The sequence below is a fragment of the Galeopterus variegatus genome, unplaced genomic scaffold (assembly GCF_000696425.1).
Source record: "Galeopterus variegatus unplaced genomic scaffold, G_variegatus-3.0.2 Scaffold3829, whole genome shotgun sequence".
Lineage (NCBI taxonomy): Eukaryota > Metazoa > Chordata > Mammalia > Dermoptera > Cynocephalidae > Galeopterus > Galeopterus variegatus.
In genome coordinates this window covers 1,237-10,839 of record NW_007729940.1, presented here as the reverse complement: position 1 = coordinate 10,839, position 9,603 = coordinate 1,237, and the positions used below count along the sequence as shown (strand labels likewise).

Sequence of the window (9,603 nt, the reverse complement as noted above, 5' to 3'; positions counted from 1 at the left end):
TATGATCCCTTGAAATTTGGAAGAAAAAAATGGAAAGACTACAGACTAATAAAGAGAAATACAGGATAATTTATTGACTTTATTCCCAATCCCTAAGTGAATAATATGTTTCCAATTTAATGTTCAGTTTAGTGGCATCTCTACCTTTTTACCCCCATGAAAGAGACTCTGATAAGAAAACCAGGCATATCCCTGATGATGAAACCTTCTGCTTGAGTGGCCAGATGCCAGAAGAGGCACAGCCATCCCTGCCACTTGGAAAATCTGGGCCCATGCCAGAAACGGGAAGCTACCAGGCCCAAATATTTTTATTCATGTATCTTATCTTAAAAATTCATGTATATTTTGCATTCTACTCTGTTATGTACCATTGTATTTTTAATATAAAAATGCTTGCAGCCATTGAATTATTTAACCCCTCCTATTTCCAAATATTCGAGTAAAATCGACACTCCAGGAAGATTTGCACTGTGGTTTGGGGGCTTTCCCTTCCCCTTGAACAACGCCAATATGGTCAGGGCTATGTGAGAAGCATAGGTGATATCTTATTATAATATGATGAGCTCAAGGGTCTTAAATGATCCACAATAATTAATAATCCAATAATCATTAAATGAAAGCTCCAATTCCCATGCAACTGGGCCCTGCAATGGTAAACTGGGCCCTGCAATCTTAAAATGCCCTCTTAGCTTTTGAGCTACAGTTTTTATAAAAAGATCAATAATGATGTCTTCCTGCTCCAATATGGAATCAGTGTTTCCCTAAATACATTAACGTCAGAAGTATTGAATTACCCAGGAGGATCAGCACCACAATGAAACAAATAGATGTTCTTTGCAAACGAGTGATTATCAATACAGAGAACCCACTGAAGGCTGCTGCATACAAAATGACAAAAGGCAGACACCAGGACAAAAAGTAACAAAATACGGTCACACAAAGTCCAGAAAGATGACACTCACCCTCATCCTGATAATCCGATAAAAAGGGTGCATCTGATATGACGGATGGGCCGTGAGTTCCACTGTGATTCTCCTCAGAGCTGTCTTGTCCAAGGTCTCCCCCTGAGGGACAAGAAAGAAAGAAATTAAGGTTATCCTCCAGACATTTTTATAAAGGTATGATATTTGCAGACATCTTCTGGTATTCACAAAAAAGGATGTATCTTTTACTTGAACATGGTCACTATCATTAACATACGAGAAACAAATAAATTCAAGAACCAACTTACCTGGATGGGAAATTTTCCACTCTAGTAACTTTCACTGGAATTTAGGAACTGTTAACTTGGAGTGGGAAGACACATTGCTACCAGAGAGAAACTTCTCCATATCGCACTTAAAATGAAAACATAGCTATATAAATTCATAATCAGATATACTGTCTCCATTAATTACAACCTTTGCCCTGAATGCCTCTTCTTCATTATATTTCCAAATGAAATAGAATATTTCTTTCCTTCTCTGAAAAAATAAAAGTAGTAAAAATAAAAGAAGTAAAAATCTAGACTTTGCTGGATTCTATTCCTGTTTAAATCAGTACTTGTTTTGCAACCTTAACAAAGTTCTCTCTCTGTAATTCTAGTTTACAGCCTATGTAACCAACCTCTTAGGAATTCTAAAAGCCCTAAGAAGGTAATATTTGTTCTGTAAAATGGCTTTGATAAAAGGTAATGTATATACAATACTGAATTATGCAATTAAAACAATGCTAATCCCTTTTGGGTGTTTTCAACATACATTGGATTGTATTTTGTAGAAGTGGACGATGCTATTATGATACTTTAAAAGGTTCAGACGGAAGATGTTAGCTCATTCAGAAACCGGAAGGAAAGGCTCTGCATTGCAAATGGCTTTTCTTAAAATCCCCCAAACAGAGGTACATTCTGCTGATAAAACAGACACCAACAGCTGCTTAGTTCATTTCACAAACATGAAAAAGGGATTTTCAACTGAATTTAATATCATCTCAAATACTAATTTCCAAAGGAAATCACCAGTGCTAATCTCAGTAAACACTGTAGAGTTTTGGCCCTGGATTTCAACTAGGGAGCAGTGAAACCAAACAACCTACATAGAATCTGTATTGCCTCACTTTAAAGGTTTATTTCCTACAATTAAATTAGAAGGATAGGGAGGAAGTAAAACGGTAAAAAGAGAACGGCTGTAAGCCTTTTCTTTCCATAAATAGATGATCACATATAGACTCTTCTTTGAATGCTCAATGGTAGGTAGATGTCCACAACTCGGCTGAATACCAGTAGGTATAGGACTTTAGAAATAAACTGCAGAGTTTATTATGGAAAAGTAAAAAATTTTTAAAAAACCTTACACAGCAGTGATTAGCCAAAGTTAGAAGAAATGCTCTCCTTTACTAGTTTACTGAGCGGGACACAAAGCTATAGTTAAGCCTAAAGCAGCAGTGTGTACTTTCCATAACAACCGGAAAAATCCTCAAGTACTGACTGAGGATTAAAATGCTCAAATTTTACACCACTGCAAATCCACTGAAATTATACTATCAACATGATCTAATGGACTGCCTCGCTGGTAACCTGAAAGTGAACTGCAAGTTTGAAAGGAATTTTTATTTAGAGCCAAGTCAAAATTCTTAAATAATAATAACAAAAAAGAAGTAGCCTGGCTTGCCAAATAAATTTTAATGTCTGTCGGATATACTGAACATTATTTATCAACTATCATTCTGGACTTGAAGTTTTCTGCTTGCTTCAGAAATCTGACAAATCCACCACTGAAGAAGAAAAAACCTACTCTTATACATTCTAGCATTCTAAGCTTTTTTTTTTTTTTTAATATGCAGGTCAGAAAGGGCTTTTGGGTTTTTTTGTTTGTTTTGTTTTAAATAAACTTTTTACTTTGGAATAATTTTAGACTTAGTAAGTGTTGCAAAGGTAGTAAAGACGGATCCTATATACCTTCACCCAGTTTCCTCCAATGTCAACTTCTTACATAACTAAGGTGTAGCTGCCAAAACCAAGAAATAACACTGGTACATTGCTACTAACTAAACTACAGAATTTATTTTGATTTCACAAGTCTTTCCATTAATGTCCTTTTTCTATTCCAGGATCCAATCCAGGATATCACATTTTATTTACAGCTTCCATTTTAAAATTCTCGCCCAAAACACCTGCCTGGATTTGGCACTTGATCTACTAACTTCAAATGACAAAGTCACTGACGCACGATTCCTATGGTTTCTGAGTATAGTTACCCAAGGTGGGCTTTTAACAGCCACTCCTGTGCCAAATATGAGATTGTGCCTTTGTAAAGCATGCACCAATGAAGAAATACAACTCAATGGGGGCAAACCAGCGCCTAGGTCAGTACTACAAATGGTTGTGGTGGGGGAAACATTTAAAAACATACTTCACACTCAAGCACAATTAGTTCCTGATGATGGAGATGTTGTTATAAGTGTTTTTAGTGTCATATCAAGTGGCCCAACTCCCTTGGGCACACACAGAAACAAGCCTATAACATTATATAAATAGACACTCCCGTGTAATTAAAATGATTACAACTACTCAAGATGCATGGGTGAAAAGTTTTATAGAAGAACCAGCAATTACTGAGGTCATTTTGGATTTGTTTAAGTTTAGAACATTATTTTTCCTTAAAACATAACTGCAGGTATTCTCGGGATTTGTCTACAGCTCTGACAATTGCAGTTCCAAGTGGCCGCTACTGCAGTCCAGTGGGATCGGACATCAATGATCACAAACTATAGTGACAGACATTTCCACTCGGCAGCTCTACAGTTAGGGCTTAGAACTCCATCTGTGTGGAGTGGCTTTCTCACAAGCCCCTTGCCGCTGGAGACACTGTCCCACTGCAACGCATTCAGAATCAATATGTTTCTATACAGATATATATATTCTAACACACCACATCTCCATTAATTACATCCACTATCTTCAGTCCTTTCTCCTTGTATTTCTAAACAAGATCTGAGGAAACTATATCAAAGGTTCACCTGCCATTAGCTGGTAATTTGTTCCTCTACCTTAAGTGTCATAAGAATCAGGTGCTAGGAACATTCTTTAGTATGTTCAATGGCATGTTTTCCACTGAGTGTCCTGTTGAGGGGCCCATATGTGGGATGATTTCTCTATTGTTCTTTTCTGAGAGTCAAACTCAATTTCATTCATGCTCCACAGAGTGATAAGTTGTGAATTTCTGAGGGTTGGGACATAAAGATAAAGCAGCTTTGTGTCAGGTGTAAGGTAATTATTTTCTAGGGTTTCTATGCTATTTGTTTTTATTCCCTGTGTCTTCATTAACAGTTAATGAGTTTTCCCACTTAATTCTGAAACAATAGCTTGGCCACTAGAAGTTGGCTTTTCCTGCCGTGGATTCAACCAGCTGTTGCTGCTCCATAAACTTTATGGAGAAATGAATTAAATTGCTAAAAACTTTCATTTACTAATTCGATTCATAATAAAACAGAGGGAAAAAATGAACCATGATGATGTTCCCCTTGTAACTATTTTGACTCACAGCAAACCCATCTAGTCCTGAACTTGCAGATATTATTTAGGCACAAAAACAGGCCATAATGACAATTTTACCAAAGAAATGAGAAAGACGTGAAAAAAGCACCTTATGCATTAATAAAAGCACATACAACAAAATATGAGAACAACAAATAACAGAAAAAACATATCAATATGTTTTCTTATTCAATATGTAAAGGCTCAATTTTTTCTCATGTTAGTATAAGTCATCATCTTTTATTTCTCTTCTAATTAATTGTGAGCTATAGTATAAAGACTCTTCACATCTGCAATCAATTGCTTATATAGTGTAGTTAAAATTTTTCTAGGGTTGCTATTATTCCACCAAGTATTTTTGGATGATAGAAGAAAATTTAAATTAATGTAAAATTGTCTGAAATTTTTTTGGGTTTTGTTAGTTTTGTTGCTGTTGGAAGGGAACACATAACTTCCTGCTCTATTTAATATATAAGAAACCATGAGACACACATAGCTCCTTCTTTAAAGTAATAAATCCTCACTAAAATGCTATAAATAAAGCTCCCTGATCCAAATCTGGTTAGTTTTCATGCTTGATAGCATTAATATTGCCAAATTTTCATGGACCAATTTAATGGTAATGCAGTTCCCAAAGCTGAACTATAGTAAGATTAGCAAAACTGCAGCTTATTATTCCTTATTATAACCATTCACCTAAGTTACTGAATCTAACACCAAATAATGAAATACGTTGGGTACGGACGTGACCATATATGTGAAATGTTACTCGCATGTAAATATTTTATAGAGCATATTTGCAACACCAAAGCTAAAGTTCTGTCAACACTTCCATTGTAAGTTACACATCATTTTGCACATACCCATGCATTAGAAAATGTACGGTGTCATCCACAGAACATCTTAGAGGCTTCACCGATTTCTAAATATCCATTTGGATTTGCCTGGTTAGTTCTTGTGATTAATCCATGTATAGCGAAGGTCTCAAAGTCTTCTCTGTTCTATACAGTCTGACTTCCTGCCCATCTCTTTTTTTTCTTCTTCTACATCTACCCATAACTCAATGCATAAATATTCTTTTTTTCCCCCCAAGGTCCTGGCAGGGAGTTTAATAGTACTGAATGTCATTAAGTCCACAGAACAAATGATAGGCCAGGTAGAGAAAGTTTCCATTTATCACTCTTTTAAAAAGTTACTCCAACTGGATCTTGAATGTACAAGAAGTAAATTAAGCCTAAGTTTTTTAGTTAAGAATACTGTTTGCTAATAATATAATCATGCTAAGAATAACAGACTTCTTATGAATCTTTAGAGAGAACATTTACAGAGAGAGGTGCACAGTCTAAATGGTTAGAAATGGAACCAGACTGATTGGGCACTCGTTGCACAATCACTATGACAACATCTGTGAATCCAACAACTAATAGGGCAGCATAGCTTAGTAAGATTGTCAAAATGAACTACATCTGTCAGTGGTAGATTAGACAGGAAAACGTCAGTGGGAGCCGATTGAAAAGTTCTTTTTTCTCACTCCTTCAAGAAAATGGCCCTTTGTGTTGCAGTTTTTCTTTCTGACCAGTAGGGTGAGCTGCAGCGTGTAGCATCATCCTAGTTCTTTAAAAAAAGAAAAAGAACGAAAGAAAAGAGAAAGGAAAAGTATCCACTGTGGGAGCCCTTCTGCTCCTTCCCCTCCCTCTCAGAAAATACTGGCATTTTTAACCCTTCTTAGGTTTCAATAAAGGCGTAACTCCCGGATAATAACAAACGAGACTGGCAGCAACAAATATAAACCAGATAACTGTATATGCGACAACACACACTTCATAAAGCACATTCCGGCCTGTCAGCAATCATTCTGTCTCTACACTAACGCATTCCATCTACCACTGTTATTGTTCAACTGGTACGAAAATGGAACCTGCTGAGTTGGAATATTTTCAATAAAAGTAAAATTTTGACAGAACTCAAAACATGTAAACCTAGGTATTTGGAAGTTTGTGGATAAATACGAGTATATTGTAAAATGAATGCATTTATCATACGGCAACCAGGCAATCATAATCTGGCATTATTGGTTCATAGTTCTGTTTTCTTTGGATCACTGTATTCTCAGTCCTTAATTCTTATTATGAAACTATTCAACTGAATTCTCAGCATGTTTTGATTTACAGAAGAAAGTCAGCTATAGTAATAATAATAATAAAAATATAATAGTTTGCTGAACTCTTACTGGGTACAAGCTTTGGGTTAAGGCTCTTCGTGTACTATCTCATTTAATACTCAGAATAATCCTGTGATGTGTGAGTATTATTATTCCAAAGATGTAGATTCTGAAATTGAGACACAGAGATTAAATAACTTACCCAAAGTCACACAAGTGACTCATAAGTGGCAGAGTCAGGCTTTGACCCCACCCTGTCTGATTACTAAGCTCTTGTTCTAATCCACTGAGCTGTACAGTTTCCAAATCTGTATGCTTTATAAATCATGTCCCTTACTCAAAGGCAATGCATACTGAATGACAGCCAATGACTTGAATTTAGGGTATATGTTATATTAATTAGTATTTTTACTTCAGTAAAACAAGTTTATAATCAAAAGCATAAATTATTATTAGTAGTAGTCACATTAGGTATGGAAACTAGAATTGACAGACAAAGCCAAATGTGATCAATGATTTGGTTAAGAAGGAAGTGGTCCAATTCACAGTTCAAATTTATCACAGTAGTGTTGTGTAGTAATTTTTAAGATATCACTTTTTGGCATGGATTTCATGCTTACAAAATTTAATACAACTACTTTGGGTTTAGTCAGATTGATACATTGAATTTTTTCTAGCACCTTCTGTTTGATTCTGTTTGATCCTGGGCATTATGACCCTGCTTCACCAAAAACTAACCAACATGTTCCATACCTAAATACAGCTTTGTCCTGGGTTGGTTAAACAATGAATTTTCTTTCTGGTACCATCATGCTTTAAGTCTCAGAGTAGGGAAATCCTTTCAAAATATGTCACATAGATGTAGGAATTTTATTACTATTGGTTCACCTTGCCCTTTCTTCCCATCTTTCCCTTTCCTTTCTCCCAAACAACAAATTGTAGTAGACTGTAGTTCCCATTTATAATCTTGATGCATTCCAGTATCTATCACGCTCCAGTTGGTGGACCAACACTACTTCAGAAACTTCTCGAGGGAAACTATAAGGCTAGTGGATTCCAATGTCTTCTGCTAAAGATGGATGAGACTACATGTTCTACAGGCTACATGTATATATAAGAAAAATTTTACAAAAGTCCAAGGAGTAAAAATAAAGCAATACATAATAAAGAATGGATTATGGGTAAGATTAGCAGACCTGATAACACGAACCAGCTTTTAACATGCTGAAAAAAGAGTGAGTTTTCTTTGTGAGTAACACAGACCTCCAATATTACTAAAGCTACAATGGCAAAGTCTTGGTTTCCCTATGCCCCACCCCACCCCAAACAAGGATTCTTGTTCACGTAAACAACAACATTTATATCACAGCATGTATGTAACACCATTATCAACAGCCAAAATCTCTCACCGTCAAGAATTCAATTCAATGTTTGGTGCCACAGGACAGAAGTTTCACACGGAAGAGTACCTCTCCTTATTTTCAAAATTGTTTCTTTTTTATTGAAGTATCACTAACACAAGTAAAGTGCACAAATCTTACGAGTAAGTGGTACCACATTTTTAAGTTTAGGAAAATACCTTTTAGAGATAAAGTGTAATCAAGAACTTTTTCAGGCTGGCAAGTGTGTGTTAAATTCACATCAGCTGACCAGGACAGTAGGGCTCACAAGACTGGTTCTTCCACTATTTGTCTCACAAGAGTCAGCAGTAACTAGAAGCTTTATTTTGCATGTCATATAAAATCCTTACCCATAACTTAGCAGTCCCTTTCCTTGTGTACCAGCCATCCTGGCAGACAAGCAGAGAAATATGTGTTGATGAAAGCATTAATGAAAAATTAATGCTTTCCAATAGAATTGGACTCACCCGTCACATTATGTAGCCTCCAAATATCAAGCAAATTCACTGGATTTCAAGTTCAAAGGCTTAACCTACTTACTCACAAAAAAAGATTTTAAGCAGAAGAACCAAAAAAGTTTGTATTAAAGTTAACTACACTTTTCTCTCAATATTTTGTGTTCAGAACATGAAAATTTGTTAGAGGCAAAATTCCTGATGAACATTAATTCTTATGCTGAAATTCTATCTTCAGAAACTGTACTTCTCATCTGATTTTCTATGTTAATTCAGAGATAATACTATCTAAGAGAAATAGCTTGTAAGTTATTTTTTTCTCAACATAAGTCCCCTGGGCTAGTCAAATAAACTTAAATAAACAGTCATTAATTTATCAGTTATTTGATTTTCCTTGTCATCTACATGAAGATAAGAATCAAAAGTTCTGTAAACTTTTAATAACTACAAATGGAAAAAAAAAAAAGATTGAGCTAGGGTAAGAAAAGGTATTCATTATCAGTTACCATGGGTATTATATGATACTTATCCCTTAAAATTGACTTTTAAGGGATAAGTCAACTCAACACACCTATGTTCTGCTGGTTCTCAAATATTAAGCAACAGAGAATGTAGGTATTTTATCTCATCATCAGGGCCTTGTACATAAATTCATATTTTAAGCTAAATAAATAAAGGGGTGCGGGGAATTTGAATGGATAAGAAACTACCAAATCATGATTCTACTGAAAAAGAGCTCACTACCATGTTGAGTCAAGATTTTTTTTTTGTAAGTTCTTTATTGAATAAAAAAGTTAAGCATTAGAGTAAAAATTCCAAAGGTTACAAGAAGGCATACGGTGAAAGTTCATCTCCCTTACTTTCTCTTGGCCCTTCTCTCCAGAGGCAACCATTGTGAGGTTTCTTGGGTGTTCCGTGAATTTTCTACCTAAATATAACAAGTGTCTGTGTGGGTAGCATATGTCTTTTTTTCTCTTCTTTAAGGAGAGTAGCATTTCTTCTGTTCTGAAACGAGGTTTTCTTCCTATTTATCTTGATGATTGCTCCATATCAGCACATGTACATTTATCTCAT

The 9,603-nt window shown here is 35.5% G+C and overlaps 1 protein-coding gene across 1 annotated transcript in view; it reads right to left on the bottom strand.

Annotated features, from left to right (window-relative positions):
• The window catches only part of SKAP1 (src kinase associated phosphoprotein 1), a 204,250-nt gene extending 203,185 nt beyond the window's left edge, over nucleotides 1–1,065 (bottom strand). Inside the window, exon 1 of the mRNA XM_008586104.1 lies at nucleotides 963–1,065. The gene's annotated coding sequence lies outside the window, so the exon portion shown is untranslated. The remainder of the gene's footprint in view (nucleotides 1–962) is intronic.
• Between the last annotated feature and the right edge of the window lie 8,538 nt (nucleotides 1,066–9,603).